We start from the raw sequence: 21875 nt of genomic DNA on the forward strand, positions 1-21875 counted from the left end.
GTCAAACGATAAGGAATGTTGGAATAGATTTATTCTAAAAAAATTCCTTGGTATTTCTGATATAAGTTGTTTGTTGGAAACTAAAGACATTGTAGTCTATAGTGATACTTTTGATAAAGTGGATATAAACTTGTTTTAAATAAAACAAGTAATATCTTCCAAGGATAGTTTGGAATTAATAAGTTGAATAATGTTGATGTCTTTCAAGTTATTCGCATTCTTGTTAGTATGTGTCAATATCATTTTAAGAATGATATCTTGAATAATTACATGTTTAAACTCAATAGTGTTTGAAAACTTTAAGTATGATATCACATAATGAAACATGGTTATCATTAGAAAATGCATATTGTTATACTTTCTAAAATATGAATTATTTTATATGTTATAAAGATAATTTTTTGAGAAAAATACACTTAGACCCCCTGTGGTTTCTGAGACATTCAACTTAATCCCTAATGTTTAAAAAGTTACAAGTAGACCCCCTGTGGTTTCAATTTGTATAAGATAGCCCCCTCAGTTGATTGTTTGTCCACAGCTTGAAGGGTTAGGATGATCCGATGGAGCTGATTTTTTGGGCACACCCTATCTATGTCATGGCCCATCAAATGAACACTTTGGATCATCTAAACAATGTGGGCCCATACCCAAATCCAAACACTACCAAAAACACAGTGGGCCCACAATGTTTGGATGATCCAAAGCGTTCATTTGATGGGCCTTGACATAGATAAGGTGTGCCTAAAAAATCAACTCCATCGGATCATCCTAACCCTTCAATCAGTGGACGAACCGTCAACTGAGGGGGTCTACCTTACACAAATTGAAACCACAGGGGGTCTACTTGTAACTTTTTAAACATTAGGGGTTAAGTTGAATGTGTCAGAAACCACAGGGGGTCAAACTGTATTTTTCCCTAATTTTTTTTGAGAAAGGTGAAACTTTTGACATAAGATTAGAAAATCAATATGACACTAAGATTATCTTAGATATCATAATAAGTGAAAAATATCACTTTCTTGATTTTGTGAAAATGTAGAAGAAAAGATGTAAAATAGTTTTTGCTTATATATACTTAGAAAAAGTAGTAAAGCAAAACTAATGAATTGGATATTAACAAATATCCCAGTTAGTGGGTACGTTTTACTAACCACTAAACTCATCTTCTATACCATTATAAAATCTGGAAGAAAGCAAAACCTCTCTTAGGTGATCTCAAAAGAAGAAATTATAAGATTAATTTCAAGTACCCAAATACAAGAACAAGTTAAAGTAAAGTTTACATGCTTTAGGAGAAAAAAAATAATGTTCTATGTAAGGTCATGAAAGTGGTTGACCTTTGGGTTGTAATCTTTTGAGATAAAGTTCTTCCCTATCCAAAGTTAAAAGATTCTAGTCCATTTTAGAATCTTTATAACAACCTAAAGAGGAAACACCCAATGAATAAGAAAAAGTGAAATAAAAGAGAATGTGATCTGATTTTCATAATTTATTTAGTAGGAGAAACTAAATAATATCTTAAACTTCCATCATGATAAATCTAAGATTAGAGTCCGATCCTAAAGATTATAAAGAAGAATTAATGTCTCTAGATTCTTTGTAGTAATGAAATAGACTATGTTGTGGAAGTTCTTTTGGTATAAGTGGATCTTTAAAAAGGATCAAGACCAAGATCAAGAGATAAAGGTCAATAAAATAATCTGAAGTAAGATGGTTGCAAAAGATTTATTAAGGAAGCCAAGATAAATTATTTTTACAATTAGGCTTTGAATGCTAAGATTGAAAACCATGTTCTTATTCTCTAAGATTCATGAGTATTAAATAGATGGTCGAGATTGTATCTTGGCAGTAATCTTGATGGAAAAGTATATATATATATATATATATATATATTGAATGACTTCAAGTCTTCAGTTATTTCTAGTTTGGAAATAAGATATGCAAGTCATTGTATGTTTTGCTCAAGTATCCAAATAGAATAAGTAATATTTGATAAGGTTATAATATCAAATGATTTGAGGATTCATAATGCAATAAGTATGCGTATAGCGAATCTAAAATGCTAAAATTGTTATCGTATTTGGATGACATGTGATTTTGATGATGACATTGGTATTATAGATGTTGGGTATTAAAAATTGTGAGAAAGAGTAATGGTCGTGTTATGTCTCAATATAGAAAATACCCAAAGGTTGAATCATTTGAACGTACACCAAGGTATATAATTTTGGTTCAAACCCAAAATTGGAAAGTAGAAGAACTGTTTTTCAGTCTTTGTGTACCAATTTTATTGGTAGTTTAATGTATGCCTTGATAGGTGTTAGACCTGATAAAACAATTGTAGAAGGTAAACTTAATGTGTTTACTAGTAATTCAGGTCAAATACATTGACATGTATAGATTTTCATATGACTAAAAGGAATTTTGAACTATTGATAAATCAATAGTGGGTATCCTGTAATGATAAAAGGATATGCAAATGCCAGTTAGATAACTGAGCACACATGAATGAGTGAATAAATATGCACTCATGGTGGGGGTATATTTCCTGGGCCTTTAAAAGCAAAGATGCAATCTACTATGGCGCCAAAATTCAGTGCATTGACTTTTTATGATGAGGCAAATGGATTTTAGTGGACATTCCAGTTTGACATAAGCCAATGATATTTTTAGTATTGAATTTTGCACTATTAAGGGCCTATAACTAAGTGGTAAGTTAGGATATATGACTTAGGGTGGTTATGTAAGGAAGTTACTCATAGATGGTGTGGTAACGGTTGATTATATAAGTTTAGATCAAAATTTGTTTGAAAGATCTCGCGAGATGATTGGTGTTTAAACGCCATAAGGGGATGGGTTAAGGCCATTAACCAATAATCACCAATGATGGAACCTCGACTCAACACTTGAATAAATATTAAGTCTTGAGTTCAATGAGCCCAAGTACATCATATGGAGTGGTTGCATGCACTATAATATAATTTTATTTGCCATCCCAAGATAAAGTGCTTGGTATTTGTAATGTTAAAAGGGAAAGGCTAAGCAATTGGGCTCTTAATAGACTTATAACATGGTGTTGGAGTGTTTTAATTACAGGGGCACTCTAAGAAGTCTACCTATGTGAGTGTGGGAGTGGTGCCGCTTCCTATGAGACCTGGCTAGTCTCTACAATACTCATGAAAATAAGATATAGACACAAGGCCAATACATGTGTCGGCTCTTAGAAACTGCCTAATGAGATGAAAGCTTGTGTGAGATATGTTCGGTTAGTCGAATAGAATCGCTAGCTCAGAGATTAGTCTATTATGCAATTCTGGCTAACTTTGATGTATTTTCACTAAGTGAAGGTTCAAATCGAGAGATACCTTTATTTATGGGTAAGATTTCCAAGCCTGATAAAAAACTTTCTTTGATTTTGAAAATGGTGGGGGGTTGTTAGAGATTTTTAAATTGCTTTGTGTCAAGTCAAATAGTTGAAAATGTTTTATCAAAATAAATTTTGAAAAAGAGAAATAAAATCGATTTTCAAATTGGGCCGGTCGTCCGCGGATTGGAATCTGGAAATGTATACGATTTCCAAAATGGCATGGGCAGGAGACCGCGGTTCTTTGGATAGTAAAAAATAAAGAATTCCTGATGCTTAAAGGCGGTCGACCGACCCTAACCCTGTCGACTGTGGCTGTGAGAAAATCTATCCGTTGGGGCAAAAGTGGACACAACTTTTTACTTACAAATTTGAATCTCTTCGTGTCCTTTTGCTTCCCAACAGTCATGGATCTAACGGCCATTAAACAAACCAGTCACATCGGAAAGACATCTATGGCTCTATATAAAGACCAGAAACCTGTCATTTTCAATATATATATATATATATATATATATATATATATATATATATATATATAGAATGTGAAAAAGAGTTAGCTATTGCTGTAGCATTATCTATTTTTTTTAATTCCCCACTCAATTGTTTTCAAGTTGGTTTTCATATAAATTATGTTTTAAATACTGTTATGATGCAGAAACAGTATTTAGAAGTTTCTCTAAGGCTTGTAATTCTCAAAGGGCGTTTTGGGTTTGATTTCGCTTGTGCAAAGCTTTGTCAAACATTTGTAGGATCTTCCTACAAGGCTTCATTGTATCTTGGAGGCAATTCGCGAATCCCCTTTGCACACTACTTGTTGGGGCGAAATTTGTCTTAAGGAAAGCGATTACGCGCCTTGAAGCATAACTACTTGTTGATCTCATATCTCCATCATCACCAATTCCCACCAACACAATTCGCATCAAAGGCGCTCTCTACTTTGTCAAGTAGTTTTGTCATTATACGCATGGTTTCAAATTTCGTTTCGGAATGCGTTTCGGTCCTCACTGAAACCGAGATTTCCATCGAAATCCAACCAAATCAAATTAACGGCTATTTTATCTCGTATAGAATTTCGACTGAAATTTCGGTAATTTCGGCTGAACTTTCGTGATAATATTAAATAATTATCAAAAAATGAAATTTTGGGTGAAATTAAAAACCATGATTAGACGTCGAGAGATAAATTGCAAGCCTTCAGTTGCACAAACTGAAGAGACTAGTTGCACATGTAGACCTTTCTTTGCTAAAATATTAGCTGAACAAAATTTGGTGAACAACGAACAAAATAATTTCAAGATAAACTTATCCAAGTAGAATAATCAAGTATCGGAACACTTTAATCAAGGATCTCTATCCCCTCGGCGAACAACCCCAATATGTCCATGAAGCTGATGGATGCTTTTGGATCTCAATGGCCAAAAAATCGTGCTGATAGGACAATCCTACATTGGATCAGGAGAATTCGAATGAAAATTGTCAAAGACTATAGGCTACCATTCAAAAAAAAAAAGTTACAATGATTAGGCGGCGGTTATGTTGCATTAGTGTAGGGGTACGAGCATTGGAATCCAACACTAATTGACAAACCTCAAAATGGAAGATTAGTGGATTCACTAAAATATTTTAATTAATTATATGCTTATTATAAGCAATAAATTAAAACTTTTAAAACGTTGAGTAAATATAATATTTTATTTTCATATAAAAAACTTAAACTGTTTTTTATGGGCTAGCAAAAATGGGGAAACTGAAAATTGTACCAAAAAAACATAAAACTTAAACAATTATGATGGATAAAACATAAAACATACAGTACATGTAAAGTTGTGGCAGTAATATTAAAAAACAGATAAAAAAGATCTAGAAGTATTGCATGCATCCATGGTGCTATTACAGTCACACAGTCCAATGATACTATCAGTGAAAAACAGGTCCACATGCATGTAGAACTTTTCTTATCATGTTGCACAGGCATGGTTTTAAATTTTGGTTTCAGACTAAATTTTGGTGTTGGCCAAAACCAAATTTCGGCCGAAATCCTGTAAAAATAAAAAAGAGGAAAGAGTTCCTACACCCTAATGTAGATAACTTATCTACACCCTAGCTTAAAATACAGTGGGGGCCGTATTGTTTGAGTGATCCAAAGCATTCATTTGATCGGCCCTCACATAGAGAGGGTCTGCCCAAAAAATCAGCTCCATAGGATCATCCTAACCCTTCAAATTATGGAGGCAAAAAATGGATTGATTTATGAAGGTTTATACACGTCCTTTTTTACCTCCATCAAATCGTAGGGTTGGGTTGATCTTATGGAGCTGATTGTTTGGGCACACCCTATCTATGTGAGGGCCCATCAAATGAATGCTTTGTATCACCCAAACAATGTGGCCCCACTTTATTTTAAGCCTAGGAAGTAGATATTATTGGATAGGATTGGTTTGTATTAATTTAATTAGGAATTAAATGTGAAATGCAATGGGAATTTGAATTGGATAAGTGGACCCACATAGGACGAATTTGGGTGGGACCCATGCCCACACGCCCCATGTGATGTGCCATTATCAATTTGGAATTCAAATAATATTTAGAATATTATTGCTAGATTTGTTTTCCAAATTAAAGCAACACATGTGATGAATTTGGAAAGAGAGAGAGAGAAAGAAAGAAAAAACAAACAAAATTAGAAACATGGGAACCACATGGGGCAACCTAGGCTTGCTTGGGCAGTAAGCAAGCCACCCTTGGACATCCCATATGGGTTTCCAATTGTGGGGTTACTTGCTTTCCCAATAGGAGCTTCCAATTGTGGCTAGTTTCCTTATATTTTGGGATTTCTCTAGAAACTTTGGATTGTGTATATGGAAATTGAAAACTCTATAAATACAAGACATATTGTTGGAGTTTTCAACAGCTCTTCCATAATTCTATGTGCTGGAAATTGGTAGACACCCCGAAGCCTTTCTCTTCTTCTTCTCTCTCAATTCAATCAACTAGTTTTGTCTTTGGAAGGTCAAAGACAATCGTCCAACTAAGCTTCATTGATCTAAAGACATATTCTCATATTATAATCTGATTTAGATCAAATTATATAGTGAACAAAGAGTTGTACACAAGATCCTTTGCGCAACAACAGGAATCCATCGATTCAACTTGCGGTTTCACGTCGATTAGATCGCCGGCGAATTTTCGAGGAGTAGATCAAGCAGACGAGTTCTTTTCTACAGCAACTAAAGGTATTTATATTTGAGTTTATTAAATCATAATAAAATCAATTACTCCCTAGGAATCCTGGGTTAGAGCAAAATTTTTGTTCTACACGGTTTACTCTTCTGCTATGTGTAGTGATTTTGTTCGGGGTTTTTAAAACCTTTCTAACAATATTTTCTGGAGTTTTAAAAAGATTTGAATGGTATTTTAAAATGATATATGACTTTTGCTTCCAATAAGGATTAATTAAATCATCACAAGATTAAATTTCTATTGAATTAAGTCAACATTAAGCTTAAAATGATATAGCAGATGCAATCATGGAAGTCCTTTTTTGTCATATTAAGATTCCACTCTCGCGCTAAGAATACTCAATGATTTATTTATTGGGAAGTACTACTACTCTCACCCTTCTTCTCAATATCTCCGAAGGGAAAAGATATCCTCGGTCCATTGTTTTGATAATGGCATTTCTCACCTTTTCAAATGGCTCTTCATACCATTTTGTTGGCTTATGTTAGTATTTTCAGAATTATATCAACCTTTAACAACTAGCTAACCATCACAAAATCTGGGTCTAAATTGATTTACCAACGCTAGGTATTGCAACAGAACAACTTATGTAGCTAAAAAGATATAACGACAAATTTTGTGACTTTGGCAACGGATTTGGTTGTCACCAATGAGTGTATTTCTTGTAGTGATTCAAACATTGAAAAAGGCACGCGGCAATGCGCACACATGAGAGAGAGAGAGAGAGAGAGAGAGAGAGAGAGAGAGAGAGAGAGAGACTCTAGAATTTTATTAGGACTTGAGAGTACCCCTTTTACCTCTTACTTAGGAAATTGATTTTACTAGGGCTTGAGAGGGTCATTGTTCTATAGCAGCATTTCCACTATGTTTAGAGTTTGTGGATGCTTTAACCAAAGGTACAGGAGCATTATTAGCACTAATCAAATAAAAAGATGTGTAGCCATGTGTACAACCAAAATATAATCCACCAGAAGAGGATCAACCAATATATATATATATACCCAAAAAGAATAAAGAAAGAATCTGCCAAATCATCAAGAAAATAAATAAAAGAATAAACATGTATGTAATCATAGGGAATGAGAATATTCTTTAGAGTCCCCTCCATCATAGGCTATCAATGCAGCAAGAGAGTCGGTCTGTGGAGGTGGAGTAGCAGCAACCAATGGATCATCAACAGAGAATGGTGGCACGCTCTCTGGAGGGACGACATCAGATGATGAAGAAATCGGGGTGTGACCATCAAAGGGTGGAGTCATCTGAACCAACAAGGAATCAACAAAAGCTCGGTCTGCGTCCGACAAGTTGTCTAGAGTCATGGGGGACTCAATAATCATCGGCACAGTACCGTCTGTAGAGGGGATAATGGTCCGAGCAGGCTCCTCAGTGGTAGAAGCAGGAATGATCTCACCTGGAAGCTTAGACTCTGTAGTGCCCGAAGTCTCGCCGCCTCTCAATCTCCAGGAAGGGTTGATCTCTAGATCCTCAACAGTCAAAATCTTCCTCTTCTTCCTCGGAGGAAAGCCATCAAGATTTGTATCCTCTTCTGTCGGCACTTGAGTAATAGCATGATTGTCGCTCTGATCATCATCGGACTGTGCCAGCTTGTCAGTCGGTATCTGCTCATCAGCCGGGACTTGATCATCATCGCGCACCTGCTCATCAGGAGGAAACTGATCCTCAGCCTGCATTTGATCACCAATCGGGACCTGGTCGTCAACATGTGTCTGCTCATCAACCTGGACCTGGTCATCATTGTGGAGCTGCTCATTCGTGTCAGCTGGGACGTCTCTCTGAGCCTGGGTGTTGCCATAACCAAGATGTGGAACCTCTAGCTCAAGCCCGTCATGTCTTGTTGATATTGTGGCCTCACTATCGAACTCCTCTCCGCCCACGTTGTAGTCATTATCACGAAGCTGCTGTTGCTGAAAAAGTGAGGAGTCAAATAAAACAAAGGACAGAATCTACAAAGAAGAATTCAAGAAAATAGAGAAAGTGTACCAGCTCTCGAATGCGAAGCTCTTGAAGCGTGATCGTCTCATCCCTCTGAGACACTGCCTCCCTCAGGTCCCGAGCCCCATCCTCTACTGCCTTGGCTCTCGCCTCGACCTCTGCAAGACGGGCCACTGCCGTGTCTCTCTCTGCTTTAGCTCTCTCTCCCTGTAGATGAAAGGAGTTTTGGACAGGAAGCAAGCAATATGTATGCATAGAAGCAGAAATGCAAACATTATATCATACCTCCACGAGGAGCTCACATATCTTGGCCTTCAGGCCTTCAACTATCAAGAGAAGCTCATTCCCCTGCCTAAGGGGCAGCTGCATGTGCAAGAGGAAGACATCAGAACGTTATAGTTGGATATCTAATGAAAAAGAAAAGGATCAAGAGTGAAGAAGCTTACCCCTGGTGAAGACTTTAGGATTGGATATCCAAGAGCTGGGTCTGGAAGGAGGACCGGCACCTCCATCAAATTTTCCTCTCGGATAAGAGAAACACGGTGGTCGGGCATGGGCTGGTGTGGTGGAATGGAAGAAGAAGAGCGGCATTCTGTACCCGAAGAAGGTCGGCGAGTATCATCAGTAGGAGGTCGATGGCTGGTACTCGTGGAAGGCATATGGATTGAGATACCCCAGTGTGTGGGAGCTGTAGTCAGAGGCCTTGTGGAAGGTGGAGGAACATAAGTCCTACGTGGAGCATCCATGTCGTAGATCCTGAACGGACCCTCGTGAAGAGGAGGGAATCTCTCCACTGGTGCTGGCTCAACAAATGGCCTCTTCCCTCTCTCTCTCGAGGTGGACCTACGCTGCCCTCTCCCGACTCCCTCAGCTCGAGGTTGTAGGCCACCATCAATTGGAACTGGCTCGTCAGCCGATGGTGCATCTCTATCAACATCGGCAGTTGGAGCCTGTCAAGAAGGAATTGCAATTAAAAGGGCAGAAGCAATCAAGTGGAACTGAATGGACAGAGAAAAAGGATAGAACATACCTGCCCAAGAGTGAGTCTGGGCAACAGCTCCCGTCGTGCCCATGTAGTGTAGTCTCCCTCAGCAAGGAACCTCTCTGCTGGGAAGGCCCTGTTATTTTTTGGATTTTGAGCCCCAAACTGATTAGTGGACTCAATAAGATTCTTAAGATGAAAAAGCTATGTTAACTATAATTTTAATTAAATATGAAAATTATAGAAAAAATCGTCAAAAATCATCATCCAGGAGCAAATAATAGTTATGTCCATGAGCTCCAAATTTCCAAGCATTGTAAATCCAATGGTGAAGTAAAAGGGAGAGCTAGTAATGTTTGCCCGCTAAACAATTGGGCACACATTTTCTTTAGAGGAAAAGCTACTAACAAATACTTTTATTTGTGGCCACCTGTTGGAGAGAATGGTGTTAGCCAAATGTCTCCATTGGATAACAAAGGAAACATGATTCAACCCTTCAAGGGTCCAGCTAGAATTTGAAACTCTAACGAGGAGGAGGCCCAAATGTCTATTGTGTAGACTAAAATGGTTCGCTCAATCTAGATCCTGGCCTTTAATCATTAATCATTTTAGTAGACTCTAGAAATGCATTGACATGGGCTGTGTGGACCATGGACCTTGGAGATTTGCGATTTATGTGGGGTCAATGAGCTGGAATTCAATCTCATAACTAATGCTATGGTAGATAAGCTGGCTAAGGGAGATGACTTCTGTTTGTTTTTGGGTCTCTTCAGTGGTGTAACATGTTGTGTTTCTTAGCAGGGAGGGTAAACATTTAGTGGAATGTCTTGTCCCCTCCTATTGTATCCATTTTTGCTTGCTTTCATAAAATAAGTCATTCCCCAAAAAAATAACCCTTAAATACATTGTGTTTGCATGAGAATCTATCTAAAGATAGGAGATTTCATATGGTGAATGCGCATGTAGATCGGTGTAGGCGTATACCACCCTTGATATTTGATCCAACAACAACAAAGTTTTTAAGGTGAGCATTTACCATATAATTTCTCCTAAAGATATAACCCAAATAGGGAAAGAGTTGCTGTCAATACGAACTCTGAAAAATGAAAGTGTGACCCAACTCTAACTTGGAACCACAATTATCTTCTAACAGGAGAAATAAAAGGCAATTTTTTGGTCCCATCGCAACGAACATCCTATGCATGAGATACTGATTGATCAGGTAAACGAGCCAGAAGTTGGACTTAATTAATTGCGGAGGAGAATAACAACTTTTCTTTTTAGCATTGGCCTTTCAACAAAAACCAAAAAGTCCCATTTTAAGCACCAAATCTTTTTTCCCATAAAATAAAAATAAAAATAAAAACAAATTTGTTATTACCAAAAAACAATTTTACAATGGGAAAAGGTCCAAATAAACCCAACCATATCATTCAAATAATAATAAAAATATAAACTCTACAGTACACCATAGAGAAGAAAAGTTTGAAATTATTCTGCTTTATGGAGAATTCAAATGCGATCAGGGCTTTCAGTTCCCATTATACCTTGTATATGGAACGTACCTTAGAGAGTTGGTTCGCTGGTATTTTTTCATAACAATGGCATGAAGGATGCCATCAACATAGATGTCTACATTGAAAAGCCTAGGATCTACCGGTCCTGGCAGGTTGAAAGAAACTTTGAATGGGCCAGACTCGCAGAGATGCTGTGTTTTCATCTCAAACACTTGGGTCTCTCCAGAAACATCTCTACGAAGGACCCTTTCGCCAGTTGGGGTCCACCCCCGAAGTTCGACCTTTCCATCACTCCGGACCTCACAACTGAACTGACCTGCTTAGATGAAGAGTGATGCAGTATATTGGTTAAGGGGGCAGATGAAAATCAACCGAAATTTGGAATATTAGAAAGAAGGAACTTGCTAAGCAATTTCGCAAAAAGCCACTTCACGGCTCACATTTTCAGGAGAGAACAGACACCTAGTGGCAGATTTTGTCTTATTCATTTAATTCATCTGAGGTGGCTGTTCTCCATAAAAATGAGCTGCAAAATGGTTTCTGTGAAATTTCGTAGCAAGTCCATAGAATTAACAGCAAATCTAGGCTATTCGGGTTATGTTTTTCAAACATATATTTTCTAAAAGCAAGGTGGGGTAAATGTATGGAAGTGAAAATATAATGTACATATAAACTTACATGCGTATTGGCAATAATAAAGATGAGCATAAAAAGAAAGGAAAACCAACTTACTGTGATCTTTGGAAACGCCAGGTAAAGCAACCTGAAAATGATAGGCATATTTACCGATTCCTATGTTCACCAATCCGATTGGTGGTCCAGGTCTCCCCATTTTCGCTGACCCAGTTAACACAACAGAGGGCATAGGGTCCCGCTGCTCTAATTGGATGGTAGAAGAAAGCACTGTGGCGGGTCCAAGTGGGGGTGGCATTGAAAGTGGGGGTGGCATTGTTGCAAGTGGCATTACTGCAAGTGGGGGTGGCATTGGCGTCTCTTCGGGGCACCTTCTTTTAGAGGAATTTCTACATCGGGTGGATGCAAGAGCATTTCCACTATGAATAAAGTTGGCTGATGGTTCAACCAAAGGTGTACGAGCAATATTGGATGAATCGCTATGGATTGATGGTTCAGCATTTGTGAATGCCTCAACTAAAATTCTAGCAGCAATAATAGTTGAATCAATATTGGTTGATGGTTCAACAGAAGATCTAGCATCATTATTACCCGAATCCATATTATCCACTTAGATGTTTTCACATAAACTTTCTGAACTCTGTATCAAGAAGTAAACACCAGTCTTGCATCAAGTTTGAGAAATTGCACATATGTATATGTATGTGTATATGTATATGTATATGTATATATAAAGAGATTATTAGAACTTACGGCACAAACATATGAGCAACATTGTCGAGAAAATAAAAATTCATTGCCAACTCCCCAAGCTTTGAATAACTAAATTTAAGTAATTTCTTTGTAACTTTAAAATGATTTTCTTTGTAAAAAAAAGGAAAATATATACAAGAAAAGATAGTTAGCAGACTTGCAAAAAAATGCAACAATTGCAATCCAAAATGGATCAAGGAGGAGAGGCAACTGGTAGCATTTCAATTTACGAATAGAATCTATCGACAAGTCAAACCTAAGTATACGTTAGAGAATACCATCAATGGTGTATAGCCATTATCATTACAACAAATCAACTATAATTCGACTCGAACCGACGCAATCAAAACCAAAGGGATGCTTTCTTCCTAAAATTAGAAAACTCACAGCTTCTCTTTACTAGATGAAAGGTTTGTATAATGGAAATAAAAGATAATGAAGATTACAGTTCAATGAGAATAAACAATTCTACAACTCAGCGGGAATAAATAATTCCTCATATGTCTATCAAATATCCCATCTATGAATAAACTAGAAAGACCTTCAAAACATCATATAATATATATTTAAAATAGAATCCTAGACGACGTGGGTGCGCCGCGTGGCACTCCTTCTATACCCAGTTTCCTTTCTCCACAGGATTCACGATTAGAAAGAGTAGCTATTTATTTCCTCCTCTCTCCAACGAATTATTAAAAGTAGCTATTTTTTGCTCCTATTTGCACCTCTCTCCAACAATTCACGATTAGAAAAAGTAGCTATTTATTTGCTCCTCTCTCCAACAATTCACGATTAGAAAATCTATCAATTTTTCGCTCCTTTCTCCACAGGATTCATGATTAGAAAAAGTAACTTTTTTGCCTAAATACTCTACGGGTTTAAATACATGCAAATTGGTAGGGTTTAAGAAAATAGAAACAAAAGATCCTTACGATTGTTTCTTCTTTCTTTTCCTAAACAAAAGGTTATAAAACTTTCTTTTTTGGGCCACCCCGTGCATGGCACGGGTCTGTAACTAGTAGTACTATAACAAGCCGTGCATGCACAAACAAGAATCCAAACAAAAACATAAAAGAAGAAAACGATAAGAAAATGGAAAAAGGGAAAAAATACAACAAATGGATTCAAAGGAAAGAAAAATCTGATTTTTTTCATCGTAGATACATTCATACACAACTGATGCAATATTTCTCAATACACTCCATTTTTTCAAATAAAGAACATCATTTCAGACCATTATTATAAGAACACATGTCAATCACCTTTATAAAGAAAAGAATGCGTAATTTTGTTTAAAGTCACTTTCAACAACCAAATCTTACGAACTTGGAGACCCGACCTGCTCAAAAACTAGATACTTGTTATAAACAACTCTATTTAACAACTCCCACTTCAGAAACTTAGGTTGTGCTCGGCAACCATTCTCCGCCTACTCTCTTGGGTGCGGAAAATGAGTAATCCAAAATGCAGGTTTCAAGATGTTTGGTAACAAGATCTGCTAAGCCCGTTTATGTGAATTCCTATTTTTTGCCGTTAAGGTATGAAGAATAATGAGATCTTCCGAAACGACTATGATTCGCTTCAAAAGATTCTCATTATCTTGTTTCTACCCGCTTCATAAAGAATCCCAAATATGTTTACAGACCATTCACTTAGAATTCAGAGAATCATATCCTGACAATATGGTAAATACTATGCAAACTAAGGAAAAACAATAAGACCCACACATTTATAAGTTTCGGTGGGGTAGGAGCATTATGGGGATCTAGGTCTCTTTTCAATAAATTAACTTATGGATATACTTGTAGTTGGCACAAGGCAGATAATAGTGGATCATAATTATTATAATATCAGCAAACGAGAGAACAAACAGGCTCAAACTTGAGGACTAGTTAGCTGTATGAATGTAATTATTAACAAGTCGAGCCTAAATACGTTAGAGAATACCATCAATGGTGTATAGACATAATCATTGGAACAAGTCAACTCTAACCTGAATCGAACCGCCGCAATCATACCCAATAGGATGCTTTCTTTCCAATATTTGAAAACTCACATCTTAATGAATAAAAGATTATTAAAATAGAAATAAAAGACAAAATGGAGATTACATAAACAATTCCTCATATGTCTATAAAATACACCATCTATGAATGGTGTAAACTAGCAAGACCTTCAAAACACAGTGCTATAATAAGTCATGCAGATACGAACAAGAATCCAAACAAGAACAAAAAAATAAGAAAAATGGAAAAAACACACACAAGGCTTTGATTCAAAGGAAGGGAAAAACAAACATTAGATCATTCTTTCTAACCCAATCACTTGTCAAGAAAAGTAATCAAATAGAGTAAGAGATAGTATTTGTTTACTATTCTTGACAAGTGATTGCGTTAGAAAGAATGATTGAGGCTTTGTATCTCAACCTTGAGGTCGCAAGTTTGATCCCAGCTTACCAACCACCAAAAAAAGAAAGAAAGAATAGTACTCAAATAACCCATGCAATCACGTATTCAAATAAACCATGCAATCATGAACATGCATCCAGAGTCTAAACAAAATAAAGAAATGATAATTAAATAAAGAGAGTGATAAATTACACCCATATATCTTAAATCGACCCCCTATGTGTCTCTGTGTCTAAATCAGAGGAGAGAGAAAGACACATAGGGGGGTCGATTTATGATATTTGGGGGTCGATTTATCACTGCCCCTAAATAAAGGGAAATGTTATCAGCACTACCGTATTTTGATGATCACACTCCTCACTTTATTAAAAGTACGGTATGGACCGCACCATAGGATCCAAACAGTCCATTAGATGGGCCACAGCCTAAATAGGTAGTGCCACAAAAAATCATTTCCATAGGTTGAGCCAAACCCTCCGATCTAAATGTCAGAGGGTTGATCCTAATCCTCTATAGATCGGAGGATTAAGATCAATCTATGGAAATAATTTTTTTGGGCACAACCTATTTAGGCTGTAGCCCATCTAATGGACGGTTTGAATCATCCTATGTTGCGGGCCATACTGTACTTTTAATAAAGTGAGGAGTGGAATCATCAAAATACAGTAGTGCTGATAACATTTCCCTTAAATAAAATAATAAAAAAATGAAGATTTTGAAATGCTTGATCCTTATTTCTAACCCATTCAAACATGCCATGCAAACTCGAACCAACATAAAAAAACCCTAGATTTTGAAATCAAACTAATCAAGACTTCGAAGAACAAGATGACATGCTAGTAAGAAATAGATCTTGATATTTTCTCCCAGCAAACTCGAACCAACATCAAAATATAAAAAAAACAAACAAAACAAATCCTAGTAAACATGCAACAGCTCCAAACCTTATATTGTTAAATAAAACTAATCAAGACTTCTAAAAAAACATGACATAGTAATAACAAACTGATCTAGAGATTTTCTCCATAAAAACAAAACGAAGATTTCTTAGCTCTCATAACATAAAACCCAAAGCATTATTCTCATCCCAAGAATATTCGAAACCAAAACCTATTAGAGAGAGTAAAAATACATAAAAATGAGACATGCAGAATGGCAAAAAGAGTTAAAAGGACGAAAAGAACGAGAAGTATACCTGCCTAAAAATTACCGATTTCTCGCCGAAATCTGTTGATCGGACGGGAACTATGAAATAAATTCAGAGGACAAAGCTCAAACACTCTCTCAAACAAAGCTCTCTCTCACTTTGTTAGTGTCTGATTATGTTTATTGGCAGGTTATTTATAGGCCCAAAGAGTCGTGTTTTTCTCTCTTGCAAATCTTTCTGGATTTGCTGTACTATGAAAAAGTACCAAAATGCACCTGATGTATGTTAGGTGGCACATGCTGATTACTGAAATGCCCTTCATATAGGGTGGGAGTTACTATAACATTGCCTATGTCTTATTATAGTGAAGTTGATTATAATCTTTTTATTAGTTATAAGGGATTTGCTAGCGTCCATTCCAAAAGGCATTTCGCGGATGACATGTTGCATGTGAGAGCAGCCACACAGGCTTGCTTTTCAGCAAATTTTGTCCTCATTCACACAGGCTCACTTTTCAGCGGATTTTGTCTTCATTCACGAGGTGGCTGCTCTCACATGCAACAGGCCATCCACGAAATGCCTTATGCGATGGACGCTAGCAAATCCCTAGTTACAAAATTTTGACATATTTATGTTTATCTAAATATGTTTCTATATAAGTTTATTATGAATTAATAGTCATACAACAACATATTTTTTTTAAATACAAAATTTTATGGTGATGGCTAGGAGTATTAGTGAATTGATCAATATGCCTCTCTTTGAAGTGTGAATGTTGATTAGATGTACTGTGGAACTTTAATTAGTGATTATGTTAATACAATATTTTATAGATGAGACAATGTTATTTTGGTTATCTGGGGACTGTTTATGTTTGTCGAAGAAGATAGGAGTTTAGGTTAGTTTACTAATTTTAAAGGGATTTTTTGGGATGAGGCGGTGTTATTTTGATTGCGTGCATGAGTTGTTTACATCAATCCACGAAGTTCAGAGACTTCTATTAGTTCGTTAACAAGTGTGTGCGCGTGTGTGTTTGGCGGAGGGGTTCTCTAGTTGTCATTATAGATGCTAGTATGAATTGTTCTATTGGCCCGATCACTTTATTAAAGTGATTTACGGTATTTTTTGACACGAGAGGAGCTCCGATTTGTATGCGATCCTAGATTTACATGTAAGTTTGGAGGTTTTATCCTTTCGAATCTTCGTCAATGATTGTCAATCAATTTAGTTTATAAGTGACTCAATTTATCACTTCGAATCTTTGTCGTGACAATTATTAAAAAATTTCCATTGCGAGGGAGTCTTAAAAGTATGCTTCTAAATCTTCACCAAATCTTTGTCAAACTCCATAATGCTACGACTTAATGACGCAATTTTACTCATAATGGACGCTCTCATATTATTAACTTGTGATCATTGCTTTATAGTTTTAACAACCTAATCAAATTGATAATTAATATTTTATCTTTTGCAGTGAATAAAAACTGGATTAACTGTAAACCCTAATCAACAACCTTTGGCTTAAATTTGGATCAAAATGTAGTTGCAGGTTACCTCTTCTTAATCTCCCAACTTTAGATTAAAAATTTGATTTGCCAATTAGGTTAAGGGACATATGACCCTATACTCTAAAATGCTAGGCATATGTTCGCATGATTAGAATTATTCTCTGGTATTTTAATTAAAAAGATTAGAATGATATTTTAAAATGATATCTGACTTTTGCTTCAAATAAGGATTAATAAATCATCTTTAAGCTTAAATTTCTATTTAATTAAATCGGCACTAAGCTTAAAATGATATATAGCACATGCAAGCATGACAACCCTTTTTGCCATATTAAGATTCCACTCTAGCCGCTAAGAATTGCCCAATGATTTATTTATCAGGAAGTACTACTACTCTCGACCTTTTTTCTCAATATCTCGCGGGGAAATGACATCCGCGATCCCCTGCTTTGATAATGGGATTTCTCACTTTTTCAACTCGCTCTTCATACCCTTTTTGTTGGCTTGTGATAGCTTTTTGGGAATTACATCATCCTTCAATAATTAGTTAACCATCACAAAATCGGTCGCTAAATTAATTTAGCAACACCAACTAACGCTAAAACAAATATAGCCACAGATTTTGTTACTTTGGCAATGGATTTTGTCCGTCGCCAATGAGTGTATTTCTTATCATGATCGATTCAAATATTGGAAAAGGCATGCCACAATGCGCACAAGAGAGAGAGAGAGAGAGAGAGAGAGAGAGAGAGAGAGAGAGAGAGAGAGAGAGAGAGAGAGAGAGAGAGAGAGAGAGAGAGATTTGAGTATTTTATTATGTTAAAATATTTTGAAATAAATAAGGCTTAGACACACTTGTTGGTTGCCAAGGGAAATATAGATGTGGAAGGAGTTGTTGGTAACTTTGTATATAAATTTGGCCTTAGCTTTAGAAATAGTATATAAAAATATTGATAGCAAAATATCATTTCCCTTTTCACAAATGTCAGTATCAAAAGTTATTTCTGCCAACTAGAAGGTAAAAATTATTCTACTTTTTAGCTTGGGTTAAGTCCTAAGTGAGTGCCCAACGTTTTGTAGTGGCAAAATTGTAATAAACAAGACCAGGAGCACCAATTTTGGAGCAGGAGAGCAAGTATGGCAATTCATCTCATTTTGGTATGGTGTCAAATGATTTTGCCCCTAAACAGATACATTGCATACTATGCATCACGCGTGCAAACCATTTAATTGGGTCAGATTTCATTTCAAATTTGAAATCTAAATTTACTATTTTGGAAAGAACTATGGCTGGCATAGGATAGACCCGAATCCTTAGCCCAGTATTGACTTGTATATCAAAAGGGAAATGGTATTGGCACCCCTTGTTTTAATATGGCATTTTTTCATAAGAGAAATGTTATCAGCACAACCTTTTTTTGATGTTGGCACAATTTCCAAAAGAGAAAAGATAAACAACAGAAAGTCACTTTTGCAATCAATGGTAAAGGGCAATTTGTGGATTCTATAGGGAGGCATTGTGGCATATATACATATATAATCAAGATTGTTGATCTTGTGGAACATCATGAGGCAACTCACAAGGTCTTGGTCACATCCCGAATGGACATCCTATGCATAAGCTATAGAACTACAAAAATAAATTGTAGTCTTCGCTTAGCAAAACCCTAAATGAGGCCTTTTTTTAATCAAGGGTCTAGGATCATTTGATCAAGATGTTCTCAAATAGTATCCTGTGAGACTTATGATTGCCTTTGGATCAATGTATCCAATGAGATGGGTCTAGTCATGTGGGATTATAAATCTCTAATGAACTTCACCAGATTGTCCATGACACTTTGGGGACTTGGACTTTATCGTGACAGCTCTTCCAATCCTATTCAGTCTGATTAGATATGTCAAAGAAAGAAAGTGATTCCGTTCTGTCTCTACTTTCTTTTCGGATTCTGAGGATGAGCCGGCCGATCCTAACATCATTTATGAGGAGCCAGACGACGAAGCCTCGAATTTGCAGACCCTTGGAATTCTTAGTACTTGAAGGGACTTTAGCGAGGACTTTTAGTGTCATGCGGACATTAAAATCGCATGTTAGTCATCAACAACTACATGACGTTGAAATCCTAGAGATTTAACATTCAATTTTACCATTACCCTGTGGGTTATTTGGCCTAACTAATGGATCTAAATAATAGTGTGCATTTGTGAGCCCTTCAAATGTCACCAAAGAAAAGAGGATTTTAGGCCTAAAAGGTCAGAAATCTCATCACTAATAACTCCAAAATACAAAGGACATAGACAAATGTAGTTCAATCTCCTATAGACCAACCACACGCATAGCCCGCAATGACGCCGGAGCTACCTCAGAAGGATCCTCAAACTGAGCCCACTTGGCCCACCATGCTAGGCCCCAAACTTAAAAGGTCCAAAAACAGAGTTGCAGTGTAAGATTTTGGGGTATCATGTGGGTCAAAACTGAATTTACTGACAACTTTAAATATAGCAAGCCATACATGGTTGGAAAGGTCTACGAGTCTAATTTCCAACGCTTCAAACGGTTCGCAAATCAGAGTTCTATGGAGGGAGTTATGGCCATTTTTCTGAGAAGTGTTGAAGCTGCCTGCACCATACGAATTTCAACAGATTTGGGTTTCTTTTTGCTTGTTGTCTAGGCCATTACTAAATGTTTTTTTGCTATGATTTAAGTTAATTTTGAAGTTATATTTATGCTCTATCAAGTCCCAAAGACTAGGGGTGCAACTCGGGTCGGGTTGGGCCGGGTTGAGGCCAACCCGAACCTGACCCGAGGAACCATTTGCTCAACCCGAACCCAACCCGACCCGACCCGAGTTCCAACCCGATGAGGTTCAACCCGACCTGACCCAACAAACCCTTTTTGCCAAGCTGAACCCGAAAAATAAAAAAAAAAATATTATAAATTTCGGGTTCACTTGGGTCGGGTTGCCAAAGCCCTCAACCCAAACCCGACCCGAACTCAACCCGAACCCGAACCCGAACCCAACTTGAACTCAACCTAACTTGACTTTTTTCCGGGTTGAACCCGTCGGGTTCGGGTTGAGCCCATGCAAGTTCCACCCTACCAAAGACCCCCATTAAGTTTAGTTAAATAGCCTTAAAAGGTAGTCAATGTAATGTTAGTTTTCCTCTTTCTTTTCTCTTGGAACTTGTGTTGTCAAGCTAGAAAATAATGTTCAAACCTTTGGAAATGCACCTATGACTGGAGGGTTGTTCCATGCCTACTTAAATGATTATTTGGACTGTAAAGGGAGGACTTTTGTAGAGAATTTGAATCAAGTTTACCCTTTGGCTTTTGAGGGAGTTCTTCTTGTCTATTTTGCTCTTATCCCTTGGGTGGATTTCTTTGTATGGCGAGCTGTTTCATCTCAGTTTTTCGCTTGTGTTTCCTCCTTTCTTCTCCATTTGTTTGGCCCATAATTCTAACCTTCCTATAGTCATCAAATAAACAGTTGGATGACTCTAAAATATACATGATACCTGCAACAACCAAAGTAAGAATTCATGTCATACATTCATGTTATGCAAATAAAAAACTGAATCAATTTGTATATAAAGAAATAAATAAACCAGGAAAGAGAAAAATCTTAAGAATAAGGCATCTTTTAGCACCGATAGCAATATGGCAAATTGAAGTCAATAATTTATTTTCCCAAATCATAATATCCAACAAACAAAAGAAATCTTCACAATACTAAAAATTCATAAAAATGTCTCTCAAAAAATTTTGACGAGTCTAAAAAATAAATTGATCCTTTATGCTCTCAGCTACAATATTTGTTTTCATACATGTATCTTAAAAAATCCCTTTGAGTCTCTACATCCATTCCAATAAAATGTTTTTTCGTTTATGGTGTATTTAAGAACGTTTGAGCCCGTACCATAGATCCTGTTCTAAGTTTGAGATCCCATTCAAAGCATTTAGCCAATTAGCATGAGTAGCATTCTTTGGATTAAGGTCCTTTATTTTACTAAGTAGGATAGCAAACGAGTCCACAAGCTTGTCATTGATTTTCATAGTGGGTCATGCCATTTGCCGCGATGAAGTACTCTACTCATATCTTTGCTTTCGCTGCATTTATGATGTTGTAGAATGGGTAGCAGGCGCCTGTGAAGGTGCATGCTACCCATGCTATCCCTTTCGTTGTGTACTAGATCTACATTTAGCAATTCTTGTATAAATGTTTTAGTTTGTACATTGTCCTGGGATAAAGTTTTATATGTGCCAACTCTTGTTTTAGTGTAAAAATAAATGATTATTTGTATTGTTAGTATTTAGTTAGTTATCGATGGTTTTGTTAGCAATGTAATCTACAAAAACTTCTTTGGGGAAA

Source organism: Tasmannia lanceolata, unplaced genomic scaffold (genome assembly GCF_043159265.1).
Source record: "Tasmannia lanceolata isolate RefF3 unplaced genomic scaffold, GAP_Taslan_0.1 ptg000023l, whole genome shotgun sequence".
Taxonomy (NCBI): Eukaryota; Viridiplantae; Streptophyta; class Magnoliopsida; order Canellales; family Winteraceae; genus Tasmannia; species Tasmannia lanceolata.